General features: G+C 38.8%; 1 long non-coding RNA gene across 1 annotated transcript in view; it reads right to left on the bottom strand.

The window, feature by feature from the left end:
- Window positions 1-21,209, bottom strand: part of LOC145459405 (uncharacterized) — a 49,475-nt gene extending 28,266 nt beyond the window's left edge. The window contains exons 1-2 of the long non-coding RNA XR_013921395.1: window positions 21,129-21,209; window positions 11,809-12,050 (exon numbers count right to left, since the gene is read on the bottom strand). This is a non-coding gene — a long non-coding RNA (uncharacterized LOC145459405). The remainder of the gene's footprint in view (window positions 1-11,808; window positions 12,051-21,128) is intronic.
- Between the last annotated feature and the right edge of the window lie 2,587 nt (window positions 21,210-23,796).

Raw genomic sequence — 23,796 nt, 5'->3', positions numbered from 1 at the left:
TAAAAACTGTTCCAATATGAATGCATTAACTTGCCCCTAGTACTCGTTCTTGATCTGTGATATACTGTACTTCGTTACACATTGCTTTCAAACTATGTTCACACAAGCAATTTTCACATCTTCTTCAGCAAAAACTGTTCCAATATGAATGCATTAACTTGCCCCTAGTACTCGTTCTTGATCTGTGAAATACTGTACTTCGTTACACATTGCTTTCAAACTATGTTCGCACAAGCAATTTTCATATCTTCTTCAGCAAAAACTGTTCCAATATGAATGCATTAACTTGCCCCTAGTACTCGTACTTGATCTGTGAAATACTGTACTTCGTTACACATTTCTTTCAAACTATGTTCGCACAAGCAATTTTCATATCTTCTTCAGCAAAAACTGTTCCAATATGAATGCATTAACTTGCCCCTAGTACTCGTACTTGATCTGTGAAATACTGTACTTCGTTACACATTGCTTTCAAACTATGTTCAGTTGTTCACACAAGCAATTTTCATATCTTCTTCAGCAAAAACTGTTCCAATATGAATGCATTAACTTGCCCCTAGTACTCGTTCTTGATCTGTGAAATACTGTACTTCGTTACACATTTCTTTCAAACTATGTTCGCACAAGCAATTTTCATATCTTCTTCAGCAAAAACTGTTCCAATATGAATGCATTAACTTGCCCCTAGTACTCGTTCTTGATCTGTGAAATACTGTACTTCGTTACACATTGCTTTCAAACTATGTTCACACAAGCAATTTCCATATCTTCTTCAGTGAAAACTGTTCCAATATGAATGCATTAACTTGCCCCTAGTACTCGTACTTGATCTGTGAAATACTGTACTTCGTTACACATTGCTTTCAAACTATGTTCAGTTGTTCACACAAGCAATTTTCATATCTTCTTCAGCAAAAACTGTTCCAATATGAATGCATTAACTTGCCCCTAGTACTCGTTCTTGATCTGTGAAATACTGTACTTCGTTACACATTTCTTTCAAACTATGTTCGCACAAGCAATTTTCATATCTTCTTCAGCAAAAACTGTTCCAATATGAATGCATTAACTTGCCCCTAGTACTCGTACTTGATCTGTGAAATACTGTACTTCGTTACACATTTCTTTCAAACTATGTTCGCACAAGCAATTTTCATATCTTCTTCAGCAAAAACTGTTCCAATATGAATGCATTAACTTGCCCCTAGTACTCGTACTTGATCTGTGAAATACTGTACTTCGTTACACATTTCTTTCAAACTATGTTCGCACAAGCAATTTTCATATCTTCTTCAGCAAAAACTGTTCCAATATGAATGCATTAACTTGCCCCTAGTACTCGTACTTGATCTGTGAAATACTGTACTTCGTTACACATTGCTTTCAAACTATGTTCAGTTGTTCACACAAGCAATTTTCATATCTTCTTCAGCAAAAACTGTTCCAATATGAATGCATTAACTTGCCCCTAGTACTCGTTCTTGATCTGTGAAATACTGTACTTCGTTACACATTTCTTTCAAACTATGTTCGCACAAGCAATTTTCATATCTTCTTCAGCAAAAACTGTTCCAATATGAATGCATTAACTTGCCCCTAGTACTCGTTCTTGATCTGTGAAATACTGTACTTCGTTACACATTGCTTTCAAACTATGTTCACACAAGCAATTTCCATATCTTCTTCAGTGAAAACTGTTCCAATATGAATGCATTAACTTGCCCCTAGTACTCGTTCTTGATCTGTGAAATACTGTACTTCGTTACACATTGCTTTCAAACTATGTTCACACAAGCAATTTTCATATCTTCTTCAGCAAAAACTGTTCCAATATGAATGCATTAACTTGCCCCTAGTACTCGTACTTGATCTGTGAAATACTGTACTTCGTTACACATTGCTTTCAAACTATGTTCACACAAGCAATTTTCATATCTTCTTCAGTAAAAACTGTTCCAATATGAATGCATTAACTTGCCCCTAGTACTCGTTCTTGATCTGTGAAATACTGTACTTCGTTACACATTGCTTTCAAACTATGTTCACACAAGCAATTTTCATATCTTCTTCAGCAAAAACTGTTCCAATATGAATGCATTAACTTGCCCCTAGTACTCGTACTTGGTCTGTGAAATACTGTACTTCGTTACACATTGCTTTCAAACTATGTTCACACAAGCAATTTTCATATCTTCTTCAGCAAAAACTGTTCCAATATGAATGCATTAACTTGCCCCTAGTACTCGTACTTGGTCTGTGAAATACTGTACTTCGTTACACATTGCTTTCAAACTATGTTCACACAAGCAATTTTCATATCTTCTTCAGCAAAAACTGTTCCAATATGAATGCATTAACTTGCCCCTAGTACTCGTACTTGATCTGTGAAATACTGTACTTCGTTACACATTTCTTTCAAACTATGTTCGCACAAGCAATTTTCATATTTTCTTCAGCAAAAACTGTTCCAATATGAATGCATTAACTTGCCCCTAGTACTCGTACTTGATCTGTGAAATACTGTACTTCGTTACACATTGCTTTCAAACTATGTTCACACAAGCAATTTTCATATCTTCTTCAGCAAAAACTGTTCCAATATGAATGCATTAACTTGCCCCTAGTACTCGTACTTGATCTGTGAAATACTGTACTTCGTTACACATTGCTTTCAAACTATGTTCACACAAGCAATTTTCATATCTTCTTCAGCAAAAACTGTTCCAATATGAATGCATTAACTTGCCCCTAGTACTCGTACTTGATCTGTGAAATACTGTACTTCGTTACACATTTCTTTCAAACTATGTTCGCACAAGCAATTTTCATATCTTCTTCAGCAAAAACTGTTCCAATATGAATGCATTAACTTGCCCCTAGTACTCGTTCTTGATCTGTGAAATACTGTACTTCGTTACACATTTCTTTCAAACTATGTTCGCACAAGCAATTTTCATATCTTCTTCAGCAAAAACTGTTCCAATATGAATGCATTAACTTGCCCCTAGTACTCGTACTTGATCTGTGAAATACTGTACTTCGTTACACATTGCTTTCAAACTATGTTCACACAAGCAATTTTCATATCTTCTTCAGCAAAAACTGTTCCAATATGAATGCATTAACTTGCCCCTAGTACTCGTACTTGATCTGTGAAATACTGTACTTCGTTACACATTGCTTTCAAACTATGTTCACACAAGCAATTTTCATATCTTCTTCAGCAAAAACTGTTCCAATATGAATGCATTAACTTGCCCCTAGTACTCGTACTTGATCTGTGAAATACTGTACTTCGTTACACATTTCTTTCAAACTATGTTCGCACAAGCAATTTTCATATCTTCTTCAGCAAAAACTGTTCCAATATGAATGCATTAACTTGCCCCTAGTACTCGTACTTGATCTGTGAAATACTGTACTTCGTTACACATTGCTTTCAAACTATGTTCACACAAGCAATTTTCATATCGTCTTCAGTAAAAACTGTTCCAATATGAATGCATTAACTTGCCCCTAGTACTCGTACTTGATCTGTGAAATACTGTACTTCGTTACACATTGCTTTCAAACTATGTTCACACAAGCAATTTTCATATCTTCTTCAGCAAAAACTGTTCCAATATGAATGCATTAACTTGCCCCTAGTACTCGTACTTGATCTGTGAAATACTGTACTTCGTTACACATTGCTTTCAAACTATGTTCAGTTGTTCACACAAGCAATTTTCACATCTTCTTCAGCAAAAACTGTTCCAATATGAATGCATTAACTTGCCCCTAGTACTCGTTCTTGATCTGTGAAATACTGTACTTCGTTACACATTGCTTTCAAACTATGTTCGCACAAGCAATTTTCATATCTTCTTCAGCAAAAACTGTTCCAATATGAATGCATTAACTTGCCCCTAGTACTCGTACTTGATCTGTGAAATACTGTACTTCGTTACACATTGCTTTCAAACTATGTTCACACAAGCAATTTTCATATCTTCTTCAGCAAAAACTGTTCCAATATGAATGCATTAACTTGCCCCTAGTACTCGTACTTGATCTGTGAAATACTGTACTTCGTTACACATTGCTTTCAAACTATGTTCACACAAGCAATTTTCATATCTTCTTCAGCAAAAACTGTTCCAATATGAATGCATTAACTTGCCCCTAGTACTCGTACTTGATCTGTGAAATACTGTACTTCGTTACACATTGCTTTCAAACTATGTTCAGTTGTTCACACAAGCAATTTTCACATCTTCTTCAGCAAAAACTGTTCCAATATGAATGCATTAACTTGCCCCTAGTACTCGTTCTTGATCTGTGAAATACTGTACTTCGTTACACATTGCTTTCAAACTATGTTCGCACAAGCAATTTTCATATCTTCTTCAGCAAAAACTGTTCCAATATGAATGCATTAACTTGCCCCTAGTACTCGTACTTGATCTGTGAAATACTGTACTTCGTTACACATTTCTTTCAAACTATGTTCGCACAAGCAATTTTCATATCTTCTTCAGCAAAAACTGTTCCAATATGAATGCATTAACTTGCCCCTAGTACTCGTACTTGATCTGTGAAATACTGTACTTCGTTACACATTGCTTTCAAACTATGTTCAGTTGTTCACACAAGCAATTTTCACATCTTCTTCAGCAAAAACTGTTCCAATATGAATGCATTAACTTGCCCCTAGTACTCGTTCTTGATCTGTGAAATACTGTACTTCGTTACACATTTCTTTCAAACTATGTTCGCACAAGCAATTTTCATATCTTCTTCAGCAAAAACTGTTCCAATATGAATGCATTAACTTGCCCCTAGTACTCGTTCTTGATCTGTGAAATACTGTACTTCGTTACACATTGCTTTCAAACTATGTTCACACAAGCAATTTTCACATCTTCTTCAGCAAAAACTGTTCCAATATGGATGTATTAACTTGCCCCTAGTACTCGTTCTTGATCTGTGAAATACTGTACTTCGTTACACATTTCTTTCAAACTATGTTCGCACAAGCAATTTTCATATCTTCTTCAGTAAAAACTGTTCCAATATGAATGCATTAACTTGCCCCTAGTACTCGTTCTTGATCTGTGAAATACTGTACTTCGTTACACATTTCTTTCAAACTATGTTCACACAAGCAATTTTCATATCTTCTTCAGCAAAAACTGTTCCAATATGAATGCATTAACTTGCCCCTAGTACTCGTACTTGATCTGTGAAATACTGTACTTCGTTACACATTGCTTTCAAACTATGTTCACACAAGCAATTTTCATATCTTCTTCAGTAAAAACTGTTCCAATATGAATGCATTAACTTGCCCCTAGTACTCGTTCTTGATCTGTGAAATACTGTACTTCGTTACACATTTCTTTCAAACTATGTTCGCACAAGCAATTTTCATATCTTCTTCAGCAAAAACTGTTCCAATATGAATGCATTAACTTGCCCCTAGTACTCGTACTTGATCTGTGAAATACTGTACTTCGTTACACATTTCTTTCAAACTATGTTCGCACAAGCAATTTTCATATCTTCTTCAGCAAAAACTGTTCCAATATGAATGCATTAACTTGCCCCTAGTACTCGTTCTTGATCTGTGAAATACTGTACTTCGTTACACATTGCTTTCAAACTATGTTCACACAAGCAATTTTCACATCTTCTTCAGCAAAAACTGTTCCAATATGGATGCATTAACTTGCCCCTAGTACTCGTACTTGATCTGTGAAATACTGTACTTCGTTACACATTGCTTTCAAACTATGTTCACACAAGCAATTTTCACATCTTCTTCAGCAAAAACTGTTCCAATATGAATGCATTAACTTGCCCCTAGTACTCGTACTTGATCTGTGAAATACTGTACTTCGTTACACATTGCTTTCAAACTATGTTCACACAAGCAATTTTCATATCTTCTTCAGCAAAAACTGTTCCAATATGAATGCATTAACTTGCCCCTAGTACTCGTACTTGATCTGTGAAATACTGTACTTCGTTACACATTGCTTTCAAACTATGTTCACACAAGCAATTTTCATATCTTCTTCAGTAAAAACTGTTCCAATATGAGTGCATTAACTTGCCCCTAGTACTCGTTCTTGATCTGTGAAATACTGTACTTCGTTACACATTGCTTTCAAACTATGTTCACACAAGCAATTTTCATATCTTCTTCAGCAAAAACTGTTCCAATATGAATGCATTAACTTGCCCCTAGTACTCGTACTTGATCTGTGAAATGCTGTACTTCGTTACACATTGCTTTCAAACTATGTTCACACAAGCAATTTTCATATCTTCTTCAGTAAAAACTGTTCCAATATGAATGCATTAACTTGCCCCTAGTACTCGTTCTTGATCTGTGAAATACTGTACTTCGTTACACATTGCTTTCAAACTATGTTCACACAAGCAATTTTCATATCTTCTTCAGCAAAAACTGTTCCAATATGAATGCATTAACTTGCCCCTAGTACTCGTACTTGATCTGTGAAATACTGTACTTCGTTACACATTGCTTTCAAACTATGTTCACACAAGCAATTTTCATATCGTCTTCAGTAAAAACTGTTCCAATATGAATGCATTAACTTGCCCCTAGTACTCGTTCTTGATCTGTGAAATACTGTACTTCGTTACACATTGCTTTCAAACTATGTTCACACAAGCAATTTTCATATCGTCTTCAGTAAAAACTGTTCCAATATGAATGCATTAACTTGCCCCTAGTACTCGTTCTTGATCTGTGATATACTGTACTTCGTTACACATTTCTTTCAAACTATGTTCGCACAAGCAATTTTCATATCTTCTTCAGTAAAAACTGTTCCAATATGAATGCATTAACTTGCCCCTAGTACTCGTACTTGATCTGTGAAATACTGTACTTCGTTACACATTGCTTTCAAACTATGTTCACACAAGCAATTTTCATATCTTCTTCAGCAAAAACTGTTCCAATATGAATTCATTAACTTGCCCCTAGTACTCGTACTTGATCTGTGAAATACTGTACTTCGTTACACATTGCTTTCAAACTATGTTCACACAAGCAATTTTCATATTTTCTTTAATAAAAACTGTTCCAATAACGTGTATGAAAGAATATGAATGGTTTGGAACAGTGGTTTACAATTAAATGTACATCAGGACAATGTCATTTCGTCTAGCAATATATTCAAAAGCAGATTTATGGTACCAGAATATCCAGAGGAGATCTGTGGTCCACCAGAGACGACGAGCTCACATGCGATTTACCACTGCTTCTTGCCACGCAACTCTGCCAATATTGCTCATAAAGTAATTGGTAAATTTCTCCCTGACCTCCTTTGCTTCGTTGCTGTACATATTGGACCCCAGCCTCCCAGTTCGAGGAGTGGTCTCGGTTTGAGAAGTGGTTGTAGGGCCTCCAAAATCACTGGACGTGGATGGTGCGATGCCAAGGTTTGAGAGTGTGCACGAGGATCTAAACTGCAAGAAGTTGCGCAAACAACATGCAGCTTTGGTAATGTCAGTGGCAAGTTTCGGTTCGGCAGTAATGGTGCCCCGGAACACTCTCCACCGTGCTGCCATCACGCCAAATGCGTTTTCAATGACACGCCGTGCACGTGATAATCGGTAATTGAAAATTGATTTGTGTGATGGCAATTGTTTGCCGGGATAGGGTCCCATCAGATTCCTGCGTAATGGAAATGCCGCATCTCCAACCATGACGTAGGGAACACGTACATCTGTCCCAGGTAGGCAGCCATCATCAGGCACATTTAGTTGACCATTAATGAACTTATTTCCGAAGGTAGAATTCGAAATTACCCCACCATCACTATGTCTCCCCGAATCACCTATGTCTACCAGAGTGAAGCAAAGCTGTGAGTCACATGCAGCGAGAAGCACAATACTAAAATTTCCCTTGTAGTTATAAAATTCTGATCCCGACTTGGCAGGGGCCTCAATGCTAATATGTTTTCCATCGATGGCACCAAGGCACATTGGAAAATCCCACTTCTCCTGGAATCCCTTTGATATTCTTTGCCACTCCTCTGGTGACGCTGGTGACTTTAAAACCTCAGGCATTAGTATGGTCCATATCGCCTCACATGTCTCCTCAATTATCACTCCAACTGTTGAATGTCCAACACGAAAACTCTTGGAAATTGACTTTCGAGAATCCCCAGTTGCTAAGTACCTAAAGCAAGATTTACTAATCCTGATGACGGATTCTTAAAATATTTCAAATTTCAAACTTTACCTCAGTGCAATTGCCAGTCTTATGTCAGCCGGAATAGCTTTTCTCCAATTGGTATCCTGCTTTGTTATTTCTGGCTTCAGTTTTTCCAGCAGCTCATAGAAGGTGTTAAAATCCATGCGAAAATATTCATGAAACATTTCCGGATCGTTGTGCATTTCTCTAACTAAGTTGTACTCCCCCATTTCGTCTCTGTTTCGGAAAATTGGGCGAACCCATTCCCTGTAATGTATCCCATATGCTTGAACTGAACATGTATGGTACAGTACACGAATTTGCCGGATCACCAAATCATACCTTTCAGACGAAACTAGCAGAGCCAATGCCGAGCAGATATTTTGCTGCACGAGCAACACTGCCAACAAGGACTCAATATCACCATCCTCCAACTCCACGTCCATTTCCAATGCTCCTTCCACGTCCATTTCCTTTCCAGCCAGTCAACAATGTTTTGATCGCAACAATATTTTGATCGGCCCGCGAAAACGCGGTCCGATACACACCAATGAAGCGGAAAGCCGAAAGCCTGCCGAAAGCCTGCCGATAGCCGGAAACCGATGCGCTTCGGCTTTAGGCTAGGTTTTCGGCAATAGGCGTCCTGTCTGGCGATCCCTTAATAATTCGTATCCTACAAAGGCAAAACTTGAGATGTTTGATCGCATACTTTTTATCATTGTTCATTGCGGTTTTGAAACACGGAGGAGCTTACATCTGAATGTAGTAAGCGTATAGTACCTCAAGTAATAAATTTTCCTCGTTTGAAAATCTAGACTGACGAACAAAATACTAATCGGTAAAGTAGAAGTATCAATATGAGTGCTATGTAATTTTTCGTGATGTGCAACCATTCTCCTAGACATAAGTTTTTCAAAATTCCGCGTATCGTAGAAAATTCGATTGTTACAAATTCGAAACAAATGTACTTCGATTGACGATAGATATTAAGAACAACGCAATATTTCGGAATTGGCTGTTTGTCGTATGGGTGTTTACTGTTTACACATCACTAAACGAACACGATAGCGAATTGTGAATACAACTCGGTTAGTCGAACGACACAGTTACAGATTCATAGGTTTGATGTAATCCTAATTCACCGACGAAGTCATATGACTCGAGACTCAGACGCCCAAGACCGACATTCCATTATAATTTCAAAGAATAGTGAAGTAACCACGCTATTGAGATTTCGTCTATTGGTGCTGGTACTCGAAAATTCGACCAGAAACTGGTAAAAGTGAGGGAAATTAGTATAATGTAAATGCGAAACATCGGATATCATCAAACAGAGTTAAATAGTGGGTTTAACAAGACTTTAACCCGAAACTGAGTATAGTCAGCATAATGACTTCATTTCTAACTTGCGCGTGTTGTCGTTCACATCGGCAGGACCCAGGTTGGTGAACTTGGACGAATCATGGAGAACAGATTCCATTTTCATGCTGTAATCCGCCCGAAGCGGCGTAAATTAAACCTTATTTCATCTCTTGTCAATCGGGCCTTGCGCATTTGTTCACCGGAAAAACTGTCACGTGAATTGGATGATATCCACTTGATTCTGTCCAAAAATGGCTATCCAGATCAGATATTAAAATGCTCCATCTCCAGGGTTTTGAAAAAATCGGATATAGCTCCCAAATACGGACCAAAAAAATGCCCGGCATTTTTACACTTACCTTGGCTAGGTAACGTGTCCAACCGATTTGAAAAACTCATTAAATCGGCTGTTCACCGTTGTTATTACAGCGTAAACACGCATGTGGTGTACACAACGAAACCCATGTTGCCCAACTCTCGAAAAGATGTACTTCCTGCCTTTATTGCAAGTAATGTTGTTTACCTATACAAGTGTCACTGTGATAGTAGGTATGTAGGACGTACATCTCAAAGATTGTTTGAGCGTATTAAGCAGCATATCCCAAAATTGATTCGGTCAAAAACATGCGCAAATACTCGCACGGAGCTCACACGTCAGTGCAAATTGGCTGCCAAAACAGACTGCTATGACGATTACCAAGCATATGCTTCGTCAATCGGTCAGCATTTGAGTGAAAACCTCAGCACACGCATCTGTTGTTGTTTTTCGAATCACCGTTTTCGACGGTTCTGTGACAAACTAATTACCAAAATATTAACTTGCGAATGATTCTTGCCTCTGCAACACCAAACCATGAGAGATTTAGCAAACTATTTTACACCTATTTGAATACGCATAAGTCTTTACCAGAAAACGTTAGCATTTGACCGCTCCCATAAGAATAAGGATATACTGGTGCTACAATCATCGTAAACGTTAGGATTAACTCGAATCAGTCATATATAATAATCTGGGATATACATATTACGCAAGGACCAATCACGTGACTGTTTACTAAACTTGATGCATATTCAACACCACCTCACCGCCACAGCCTATACATCAACGTTAGTCCACTACCACACAAGACTCCATGACAGTTCATCACCACGACCTATACCTGAAATTGTGGTATCACCGTCGCGCAGGCACATCATCACCCTACCTGCATCTGAAAGTACGAGTCCGCCACCCCGCCCATAAGAACACATGGCACATCATCACCACATTGGGGGTCTAAAAGTGTACGTACCATCACGACCCCGGGTCTTCTGGCACATCACCGTCGCACCCATAAGACACGATGGCCGCATGCCAGAGATCTACTATACTACTCAGGTCAAGATTATTATAAAATCTGTGATTTAAAATTTTGCATTTCAGTGCTAAAAACAGCCTGTTCGGTGATGTGTTCCTTGCGGTTGGGTCATAGCTATACGGCCTACTGTCGCATTCCTGGGCATAGTCGTAATACTCCAAGTTGACGCCAAATATCCATATGACACTGTACTTGCCCATTACCGGTGAATTCTGGACTAATATTTGTATTCATATCGGATTATTATACGCACCAAAATCGAGAGCGATCATGTTATGAACAGTTACTGGGATCGCTAACGGTCGAACGGTAACGAAAATAATTTGTAACGGTCGGTCACATTCACGAAGGAATTTCGTCATCTATATTAGTAGTTTCACAGATTCCTGTCATATATCTATTCTTTCTCATCCCATGTGATCAGATTCACCGATAGACTGGACGGAACGGGTGTTTTCGGAAATGGTGATGGATCTTCGTGCGGACCAATTGTTATCAGTCACATCGTTGCATGCTGTTATTTGTGGACCGTCCTATCAGGATTTTCGATATAGTGGGAAGATATTGGAACCTCCACAACACACTAGAATCTATATTAAAGTCGAAAATGAGGTATCATTAAATCGAGCTTCCCAACCTGAAACCGAACTTCGAGCACTTACTCCCTGTTTTTACTACAATCTTGGGAAATAGGGGGGGGGCGCGCCAGACCCAGGTAATTTTTTAAAGGGGGCATTGGAGGGAAAAGGTTAAGAACCGCCGATTTAACTGGATTTAAAAATTGCAGTAACTCGTGGATTGAAGGTACCGACATTGTCGGAACACTTTATGACTGCATATATAGTCTATATAGGTAGAACTTTATGCAACTACCGAGTGTTTGTATTCCATTCCCAACCATACTTGGTAGTAGGGTTGACCAGATGGTATCTTCGTTCGAGCGAAATTGAACAGATCAGTTTTTTGAGCTCGATTGTGAATTTCAGCTAATAGAGCTCCGTGCTTTGCGCATTCTGCAACTGCTTGATCATACGTCACATCATTTGATGATGACACGTGAGGAATTGTGAAACATTTGCCAGAATGAAGTAGTCCTCGTCTTCTGCAGTCCTCTTCTGCAATGAAGGGAATGGTCAACCTCTTGATTGGCAATATCATCACAAAGATCATCGGTGCAATCGGAAGGGATTAAAATCAGTAGCACCACAATATCATCTATTATGCCACAGTGAATCAAGCTCAATATCGCAAATACGATCCTTTCTATCGTCTGATTTTATGTATAGGCCTATGTATTTTTGCAACTTTGCAATTTTTGCAAGATTCATGTTTGCAATTCAATCACTGTAATCTTTTCAACTGACACTAATCGGCAACGGCCGTCAGTGATTGCGCAGGTTGCAATTCGGAATTCAAAGATGAAATAGAAGGCATGACGTAAGAATGGGATCGAAACAACCATGAGTGAATTCACAACTCGAGACCGGTAGGCACGAATGCAATTAGCGCAATACAAATTGTCTATAATATATAGCAGTGCTTTTCAACCTGTGTGACGGTTCGCACTCGTGCGAATGAAAAAATTTGCAGTGCGAATGACGAACATGGTGCGAACGGTGCGAATGAAAATCCCGGATGAGTGCGAATGACGAAGGTGGTGCGAACGGTGCGAATGAAAATCCCGGATTAGTGCGAATGAAAATCGTGAATAATAATTGCTTATCAAATAAACATACGAAATTCAAGGGCTGTGTAACTTTAGTTGTTGCGACGCAATTGTAAAAACTTGTTTAACTTACGACGCACCACTAGTTGTAGCTCTCACAAGCCGTAGTGAATCGATATTTTCGCACTATAATTATTACGTAACCAAAAGCCTGGTTTGGAAGCTGGTGTAGTGATAGACATATAGCAGCCCGTCTGAGGCTGGGAAAATGACGTTAATTCACTTTCTGCTTACTTTCGCTAAACAATCATCAATACTTCCGTAATACCTGTTTGATTAGTGCTATAGGCAAGAGGACAGTAGTAAATACTATTATTACAGACTGCCATTTGCAAGTTACAGTAACGCAAATTTTACCCTTTCAGGGGTTATTAAAGTATAGACCGCAAAGGGTATAATTTTGGGTCGACACGGTGCCAGGACTATCTATCTGTTCGGCGTAGCAAGCCGAAAAAAGGGGAGGGTGGTTGAAATAAAAGGGCGGGTTCGATTTTTACCGAATTTAGTAATATACAGGGCCGTAACAGCACTTCGTCAGCCCCCCCCCCCCAAAACGTTGGTCCTGGGCCCCCATATGGTGATAAACCGAACTTCAGTGAGCCAGCGCCAAGCGCGAAAATTTTCGATATTTCATGATAAAATCGGTCAATAAGATCGGGAATTGCATATATATTGCTATCAATGTCTTGTCCTCTCTGCTCACGTAATGAGTTTTACCGGTAGAGCTGAGTGAGGTGTCTTTGAAACTGTACAGTCCGTAAATAATGATTGAACATCTTCGGGCGGCCGGACCCGTTGGTATGACTTCGTTACATGATGTTATTTCATGACCTCCTGTCTGCTATATCAAAAATATAGAATCGCTCAAACGTACTAGACTGAAAGATCACACGGTTTCGGATTGGTATTTCTTCACTGGCATATAATTTTTTCCTGCAGGATGGTGTTTGTCTTGTGTGTTTGTCTCGCTGCGATCGTTCTGGCACACTTCTTGGAGTCGCATGTTTCATGGCCTAAAACGTTATATGTCTTTGTGCTTCGAGCCGCGGTAGTGGCCAACGCCGATGTGCCCATTTCTATAAATCTTGCGTATTTTTTCTTGGGGGAAGAGCACCCAATAAGCAAGATATTTGGCGACTTGAAATCGCGCCTAGCGCGAAATATTTTTGAAAATATTGCATAAATTGGGTTTGGGGTGCGGCAGTTACGGCCCTGGTACTATAGCATCAATTCATTAGGGTTAAGTACATGCGTAAATAACGATTATACAACATCCTCGTGTTGACGATTATACGCGTATGATAAGCTTGTCGACGAGTCCGAAAGGGCTGTTAATTAGCGACTCCCTGATCTGTCGTGAACAATTGAATACCCGCGCTTATCAAGGCATGGAACAATAAAATACGCGCGCTGACCAATGCGTCTTACGTAGCCTCAGCCAAAGTATGGTAGGCCAAGACGCGGTAGTTAGGCTAGCGATATCTTTCGTATACTAGGCCTATTGCAGATGCGATTGTGCAGGCCAGCGATGATATCGTGCGCATCAAGCCAATGCAGATGCGATTGTGTAGACCAGCGATGATATCGTGCACACAGGGCCAATTGCAGATGCGATTATTCAAGCCAGCGGAACTGGACTTGTTGGAGACGCGATAAATCAGGCTAGCAACGATTGCCGAGTGCGCGGCAATAAATGACCTGATTTCGCAATCATCTCAGCGGGAGATCGTGTCACTCGTGTCACGTTACATTTGTAGTGCAATGCGCAATGACGAATCTCGCTAATTGGTATCATGCCTTTCGTTATTTGGCCGCGCGCAACACTGATAATACGACTTATTGAATTTCAACCGAGTATTAGGGTCTGAAGGGCCATTTCAAAAGGATGGGGTTTCACGTTTAAGGAGGGGGTTTCGCGTTTCTAAAGGGAGAATAGCACATTTTGAACAACGTCGACAATATTTTTAAACAGAAATGAATTTCAGTACTGGGCGTTCTTCTGAAGATAGATCCCGGGCCGCAAAATATGACATCGCGGGCCTCATGCGACCCGCGTGTTGGTGACCCCTGCTTTAAGACCTAACCATCCAAGCACTAGTTAACTAGTAGAAGGGTTTTAGTGAAATAGCTGATATCAAAACGAGCAAAAATAGTAGCATTTTTCATGAGACACTTGATAGCTTAAGATACATTGTAGCCAATTTGTTGCACATCTGAGCAAATAAATGCTGTATTTTCATCTTCTTTTTGTATATCAATATTCGGTTAGTTTGTGCGAATGAAATTTATTTTACAAAATTAGTGTGAATGAAGCTCAAAAAGGTTGAAAAGCACTGATATATAGTCATATACGCAACATTAATGATAGCCTATACACGGATAGAATAGAGCCAGTTCTTTTGTCGATAGAGAATCGGTTGCTCGAGTTTTATCGTAGTTTATTGTATACATCATCTCTTATTTCAAATTGCAATCTCCGTATTTACTGACGGTCGCCCCCGATGAGTGTCAGTTGAAACGCTCGGACCATTGGTTATCAAACTTTTTAGACATGCCCTCCATTATGATAGTGAACATTTTCGCATCCCCTCCCTTATTGTGATATCTCAAAATATTAGGAAGACCAACAAGAATGCTAGAAGTCGCAGCGGATAGTTTGATGGCATGGAAGGTTAAGGTTGTTGATGAGATAGTTGTCGGCTATGAAGTTCTGGCTATACATCAGTGACATGCGGTCAGTTGAGGCAAGTAAGGCACTGCCTCACTCGTCGCCAGGATGAGTAGAGAAAGTTGTGAAAACCTGCAATGATTACACGTTTCGTTATCCATTTCCTCATTATGTTCTTACGCTTCATTGAATATTGGGATATTTACAATGTCGTTGGGTGATTGGATGGCGCATTTATAGTTGTATTCTTTTACATGGTGAATTGTGCAAAATCGTGATCAGTTTTAGGTAAGTTTATGGATTTCCAAGGAAGTATGTAATATGAAAATGGTGTCCTTAACTCATACACAATAAGGTTTTGCATCATTCCAAACCACAACATCTGCTTACAACCTGATTTATAAGTAGGGTTACCATACGTCCTCTTTTAGGAGGTTTGTCCTCTTTTTTACTTTTTTGAAAGTGCCCTCGGAGGACACCCAAATGTCCTCTTTTTGGAGATTTTGACCTCTTTTTTGAGAATTCTGGTTAAATATAGCCCAAAATTCGGCCGAGATACAGTAAATGAGCACCGAAGTAACGCTCCGGCGGCTATTTCCGGAGCTGATCCGGAAAGTTGATCTTTTGATTAGTCAACGAACGGATAATTTGAAAGAAAAACTGTATTTTGGGAGCTGAGCCGAAAAATAGACCTTTTATTTAGTAAACCGACCAAAAACTGCATAAAATTTACCACTTTCAGGATTTTCCTCCGGTATTGCAAGTATGAACATTTTGAAAAAGTGTCCTCTTTTCAAATTTCAAAAATATGGTTACCCTACATATAAGGCATTTTAGAAGGCCAAGTGAAATAGCGGCACTCTAATTTTAGGGAAATTCAGTCAATTCTGGACAACCCTAATCTTGGTATAGTGCTAATTGTAATAGAGGATATTTGATATCATCATTTTTAGTGTTTATATATATATATGTATTGTCATTGTAAGTGACGTGTTAGTGTGATTTAAACAAGAATGGTCAAATCAATCCATTTATAAATTTTAAATATCACTGGTAATAATCTGGCGAATATTGGTAAATGCTGCTATTCGATCTATTTTTAGAACAGACTTGCGGGCAACTCGTCTGGTCCTCGCGGTCTACCTGGGGCACGTTGGCATCGCGTTGCTGACCCCTAGTCTATGCCTTATAACAATTGGTTCCCAGCCGTTGTGTCTTCGCTGACCCCATTTGGAACGTCACGGACCCCAGGAACCCCAAATAAGTTTTATGTCATATATTTAGCTCAATTTTCGCACAACCGTCATCTGTCCTCGTGCAAATATTGACAGCAGGCGAGTGATAAACACTAAACAGCAAACATCAAACTTTTCATGAATATAGAATCATACCCTCTGTGAAAATTGTGTTGACTTTCATTATATTAAGATTACGTTCGTAGCTGCATCTCTTGAAATACGTATTCATGTGTTGAAAATCCGCGCATTCGATTTTATATGAACGAGAGCCGAAAATCGGTTGATACAAGGATAGGTCGAGGAAATGATATATAGGCTATCATTGGTGGAGCCAAATAGAATAATAACGTGTAACGCTTACGACGACACCTTTGGTTATGATCGCAATATAATTGGCACGAGAACTGAGAATCAGATTTTATTGAACGTATCATGCTTATTCTATTCATTTCCATCCAATATCTTAAAGTTCTTCTGGTATAGTGATTATGTTCAAAACGGGGGAAAGATATTTCAATCCCTTCGGTGCAGATTAGGAAAAAAATTAACGAATTTATCTTTTTAGCGACTGTTCATTTATGTACTGAGATTGACACCTTCAAATCAATTAAGTTTTGCAAACATTGCGAAGTATAGAATATTTTATCTCAGACGGCCATGATGTTAATGTCAGTCCTGAAGTTTTAGCAGTGTGATGCATACTGCCTTATGATTTCCCTAGCTTAAAAAATTATAATTCATGTTATCAATAATGTGCAAATTTATTGGCTTCGCGGACCCCCTGAAATTGCTTCTCTGACCCCCTGTTGACAACCTCTGGTCTACAGTATTTCCTGCAGTACCTTCGAAACGGGATCTAGATCTGTAACTTCTCAATAATCAAATCCACTAATCGAACCTGACCTCAACCAAGAACTACTTAGTTTTCATAATAAGCAAGTAGAACTATAACTAATAAAAATACTATGCAGTTAGTACCAGGGCTGTGGAGTCGGAGTGCGAGTTTGGCTAATTTTCACTTGATGGAGTCGGAGTCGTGAAAACTATAATGGCTGGAGTCGGAGTCGTGGGAAGAATATTGACTGGAGTCGGATTTTGTGAAAATGACGCTGACGTCGACCCCGACTCCGAATCCAACTTCTCTATCATGAAAACAATTGCTTTCGAATGATTTTCAACAGAATTTTCATGCACCACTAATCACTGTGGTTAATAACCATACAGATCAGGTGCGGCCAATCAGTGGCACGCAAGCCAAATTCTAGACCGCGAGAAGCTTTTGTGTGACCTGCGAGGTAATTTTCGAAATTATTTAAAACATCAGGTAAAATTACAAATCCAACCAAAATTTGATTAGCCTGACCGCGAAATTTGATGATTACTAAAACATAAGTTTTGACGCATTGGCGTATCCAGGGGCCGGCCACATTTATCGCAGATCTTCGTAAATGACCATAAAGTAGAATATTTCGTAGCATATTTATATGAATTGAAATTTTTCTCGGCACTTCACATGATTTATTGTCACTAGATTTCTTGCATTCAGTATTGGAGCACCCTTCTGAAAATTATAAATACATGTTATTTAGAGACTTGGGTCTAACTATATTCGCAATTAGGAGATAAAGTTTCGTCCAAAATGCGGTTTCGCTTGTGCACTCGCAGCGAGATCGTCGACGACGAAACATTTGCACAAAATGATAGAGGCATGTTCACCAAAACCGTCGATATTACCATGTCTAAACGTCGAATAATCCTATCCTTGTCAAATGAGCCCAGTCGTATACTGATGTGCCCCCGAATATATGTTAATAACATATATTCACTGATATAATTCAATCATTACCTTTGAAAAAAATTCGTGCATTGCGCGACTAGGGCATGCTGCACACCGCACAGCTGCCTGACATAATTGTTATCAATTTTAGAGCATTGTAATATAAGTATTGTGTGCAATGTTACCTAATTCAGTTCGCTCCCATCGTACGACTAAATAAATGTTATCAACATTCCAGTTGCCCTCGCTATGGTTCTTAAATCTCATGTGTCCCTCTGGCCGAAAAAGTTGGCCAACCCTGACATCGATAAAATTAGATATTACTTCCAAATTAAAATTCAGTTGCATAGAGGAAGAAAATCGCAATAAGCATTTTTCGATGCAGTCAAAATGATGCGATTTTTGGAATTACACCATGATACTGTAACGGAGCAAATGCATCGGCTGGTTTTGTATAATTGATGTAAATACAACCAAACGATGTTTCCCACTTAAAAAAATTAGAAATATTGGTAATTGTAAAATTCCACATTTTTTCGCGAAAACTATATTTTAATTGTGAATAAGAATGCGTACATTACGTCTCGCTGACAATCACTCTGCGATAAATCCCGCGAATTTTGCTGAAATCCATTAGTGCTTAAATCCAACTATATGCATCCAGAGGTGGTCAAAGTAGTCAAGAAAGCTACTCAAGTAGAAGTAGAAGTAGCGATGAAAAAAATCGACTCAAGTACGAGTAGAAGTATTTCTTCCATAAGCAACCTAAAACTACCTCAAGTAGAAGTAGAATTTACTCACTTTAAATCTACTCAAGTAAGTAAGTAGTTGTGAAAACGATCCTATTTCGTTCACTTGGATTGTCAAAAGCTGCAAATTGAGCTATGGGAAAGGTGCCGAGCTTGATTCATGTTGATGCATACCAGGAGGTATCCAATTTTAGACAGCACAAGCAGTTGTCTGCATCATGGGATGAAAATGATAACGTTGATATGGAAACGCGATACTAATCCTCTGTTTTCTGGAACAGCACGTTTTAGAAAATATCATGGTATAGCGCCCTCCTTCATATTATAAGTCCCGTAGTTTAGTCGAAGAGCAATACAGAAAAGTTGTATAGTATACGGTGTAAACACTTTGCGTGATTAGTGAACGTTAATAAAAAAGATGGCGGACCATAAAAATGCCGTATTTTGTAGCTTTATTTCCGGAAATTAAAGGCATTACTACAATGGCTTTTATACTTCAACATGTATGTTATCCAGACAAAAGATCTGATATTAATTAGAACTCTAAGTATATGATGCTGGGAATTGAAAGTGAAATATAAATACTACTTCTAAAAGCGGAACATGTATTTCATGTCTTTAGTCCAGAAAGTTCAAAGTAGGTATGCTAAAACATCTTTAAGACCACAGAAAAGTCAGAGTCCACTTTTACAGATTTGGACACGCCATGGACATGGACATGGACAATGGACATTGTACATGCTAGATTACGATATGATAAGTAAATGCTATATTGCGAAACATCAGTTTCAAACGTTATGATGAGCCATATAAACTGTGATGAAATATTTCTGTGCTTTTCTCAACTTTTATGAAAACTAACTGTTGATACTCCGTGAAAACAGCCCCGAAATTCCTAAGGCTATTTTCCTGATTGAAGCATTGAACTACTTCTACTTGACGAACTGAAAATAGCGAGAAGTAAGTAAGTAGATCACAAAATATTATGAAGTAGAAGTAGAAGTAGCGAAAATCAGACCTACTTGAGTAAGTACCAGAAGTAGAGGAAAACTACTTGAGTACTTCGAAAAAGTAGAAGTACTTCGTTACTGACCACCTCTGTAATGCATCCGGACTCCCGGTTGAGAACCACTGCCATATATCTTGTGTTCTCTGTTACGTACTCTGTGTCGTTTGTGGATGGCGTAATACGTTACTTGGTTCACTACGGAAATAATGTATGTGTAGGCTAACTGTGAATTGTACCCATAGAGGGTAGTGATGGGATTCCCCCGTAAAACATGTGTGCTCTGGGGAGTGACAAAGTACTATTGCGGCCCTGTTTCAAGAAAACTCTTTCCACTTCCGCTGACCTCATCCAATGTTTGGACCTGCAATTGCTTGGCTACGCTTCGTAGCGTTTGACCACCACACTCGCCGATGTGGTTCAGGGACCGGAAAAAATTATGAGTAGCATCACTGCGAAATTTTGAATGCTGAGAACTATAAAAAGTCATCACTTCACCCAGTCCACGGCCATATTTTCAATTGACTCCTAAGACTCCTAGAAATCTAGCTGACGACTAAAAGGAGGTCATCTATACTCAAGTGACCTGCTTAATAATTGCGGGATGAAGACTCCAGATGAAGTGTGGAGGTTTAGCTAGGCTCCTCCTCGCCATCTCATCCGTGTTAGCTATTTCTTATAAAAGCATATAAGTGTGCCGTGCTATAGTCGGCAGCTATGGAATATAAATGAAGAAAATTGGCCCGGCGTAAATGGTCATAGTAGTCTAGAAAGCACATGAATACAACAGCCAAACAACCGTGACGGGGAGATTTTAGACTTTGACTATTTAAATTCGATTTTATGCATAACTTGACTTGATGTACAGTGCACGCAGCGTCGACATGCGGAGGTCACGAATAGGGCCAGCGCTTTTTATCAACATGAATTGGTATCATTGCCGAGAATGCTTGATTTTATTTAAATATTCAGAATAGGTAATAAATAGAAATGAGGATGCTAATAGCCAAGAGTTGTTCAAATTTTAACCTGCTGCTGATGCTGCTTGCTCTTTCCTTTTTAATTCGGCAATCGTTGGCTTTAATTCTTCCCATTCTAAAATTACAATTGTACATAAGATAACGTATGTCTACTCATTAGATAAACCTTGATATGAATAGAATATATATATCATTTTCATCCAATGCCGATTAATTTCTGTGTTTCAAGAAAACCAATCATTGAAGCACAAATTCAGAGCTGAACGGATTCTATCAAGTAAAATAACAAAACTCCTAAAAACATGTTGGAAATTGGCCTCCCGCATAATTGGAGGATGAGATTGGAATACTTGATAAGCAATCCGCGAATCTGTTTTTTTTTCGTATGATCCGCGATAAGGAAGATAGCAATTTAGATGAATATTAACATTAACATATAGCCATCAAACACTACTACTTTATTGAATTCATTCCTACATTGCGGAAGAGAGAGGGAGAGAGAGAGTTCAGATTTATTTTTGACTGCACCATCGAGATGCTTCGACAGTGGAGATGCGATACGACCTTTAAGCAAGGGTATCTAGTCTGCAGCACCGTATTTTCTCCTCCGTGCTATCCATTAATGCTGAGAGCTTAGCAGAATAGCCGCGGATACCAGTGTTCCAGTCTTTTGTCTGAACCGGCCGGAAATTGAACCCACGACCTTCCGATCAAGAAGTCAGACGCATCACCATTACACTATCTCGCTCGATGGTAAGATCGGCAAGATCATAAATACCATCCTAAAGACACCATAAACATTATAGCGTTTCATATTGCGAAATCCGCAACTGTACCTCAACGACAAGTACGTGATAAAGATAAATCTTGTATATATCAGGGGTTCCCCAGCTCTCTACTTCCTACCCCTTGCGAATAATGTGCATGTATGGCGTACCCGTGACGTGCATCAAAAACCTTGCTCACAAGCGGACACGAGGTAGGGGAGACTGGGCACAATTGTAACACTTTTTGTATTTTCTAACATTACGTGTTTTTCTCGTGGATATTTCATTTCAATTTTTATATAAAGAAGTCAACAATTTGAGAGTTGGAAACTAAAATGGAACTCAATCAACAATCATCGCATTTTGGATCGCAAAAATCGTGGCTCATATGTTACAATCGCCCCATACCCAGAGACAATTTTAACGCCCACGTGGGGCAATTGTAACAGTGTTCTTTAAAGCTACAAACAATCGAAATGATCAACAAAAACGGGAGCACAAATTGTATTATTGCATTAAACTTAAGAAGAGAAGTTTCAACGCGTCTTATCTACGCCCTATCGCATTTTTGGCATCTGAAAAAGTATCATCTTTCGTGCCTTCTGTACGAGCTCGAAGTGTACAAGAAACCCATTCATTCCATCATCTCCCTACACATATTCGGCTTCTTCTACCAAGGTGCTGTGGATCAGCATGCATAATGGGTTGGGCATTCGGACACCTGCGAAGGTGCTGAACCGACCTGGCTGAAATATGTTGGTTGAATTGCCAGATGATAGTGTAGCAAAACGAGGACGTAACATTGTATGGCTTCAAAGCAAATGGCATACTTCTGTTCTGTACAAAATTAAAATAAATTGTTCTCGCCAAATGACGAAATGTAAATGGGATATGCTCAAAGTCAGGGGATGAGGATTCAGTCATTGGCAGGTTCTCAAGTGACCATTGAAGGTCGATACACAAAAAGTTGATCAACATGAGAAAGGGGGGTGGAATCACGGAAATAACCGAACCCTATGATTCACATCATCATTTCTCTATGGCCGTTTCGACAGGGTATGATGTTAGAATTGGTACGGCAAAGTAGTGTATGTTCTGGTATTGACATCCTGGCTGTTGCAAAATTCATCTGCAGTAGATGGTTAATGGTAAATGGTTATACCAACATATGAACACAGATATTTAGCATTGAATAGGGTTATCATACGTCCTCTTGAAAGAGGATTTGTCCTACTTTGTGACTTTTTTGGAAGTGTCCTCGGAGGACGCCTACCCTACATGTTCTCATTTTTGAGATTTTGTCCTATTTTTAATCAATCAATAATACTTGCCAAGAAAATGAGAAATTTTTTTTTGGGGAGAACATCTGAGAGCCGTTTCTAGGGTTTTTTAGGTTGCTGATTACGAATATCCCATTAGTTTTGCAATATTCGCTCAAGAAAATAAGATATTTATACCCCTAAAAAAGCTTAAAATCACAGCATTTACCCTTGAATATTTCACTTGGTAGGAAGTAAATCTGACATCTTCCTACTTTTATACTGCGCATGAATAGAAAATTGACTATGATGAACACTCATGTGGTTCTCAGCTATTCCATCAATATTCACATAACCTGATGCGAGAACTTTGTTTAAAATGCAGTTTGTCAAGCCTAAAAATTGTACTTTTGCACAATTGAAATATATCTGCATATAGAAACCTTGCAGCAAACATGAGCATTAAATATCACTTCCTGTCCAGTCATCGTGATATATTTTCTGATAGATATTGTTGATTAGATGGTATAGAAAGAGAAAAGGTTCCATCAATACATCAAAACAACAAAAGACAGATATCAGTGCAGATGCGGCGAACATATTATGGCAGACTATTGCTGAAACCTTTCGAAAAACTGCACTAAATTGCTTACAACTGAAAATAGTACAAGAACCAATTTTGTTTCAAGAT

The sequence above is a fragment of the Botryllus schlosseri genome, chromosome 16 (assembly GCF_051294905.1).
Source record: "Botryllus schlosseri isolate E-star chromosome 16, Bs_hap1, whole genome shotgun sequence".
Lineage (NCBI taxonomy): Eukaryota > Metazoa > Chordata > Ascidiacea > Stolidobranchia > Styelidae > Botryllus > Botryllus schlosseri.
Note: the sequence above shows the minus strand (reverse complement) of the source record. Positions and strands in the feature narration are given on the sequence as shown.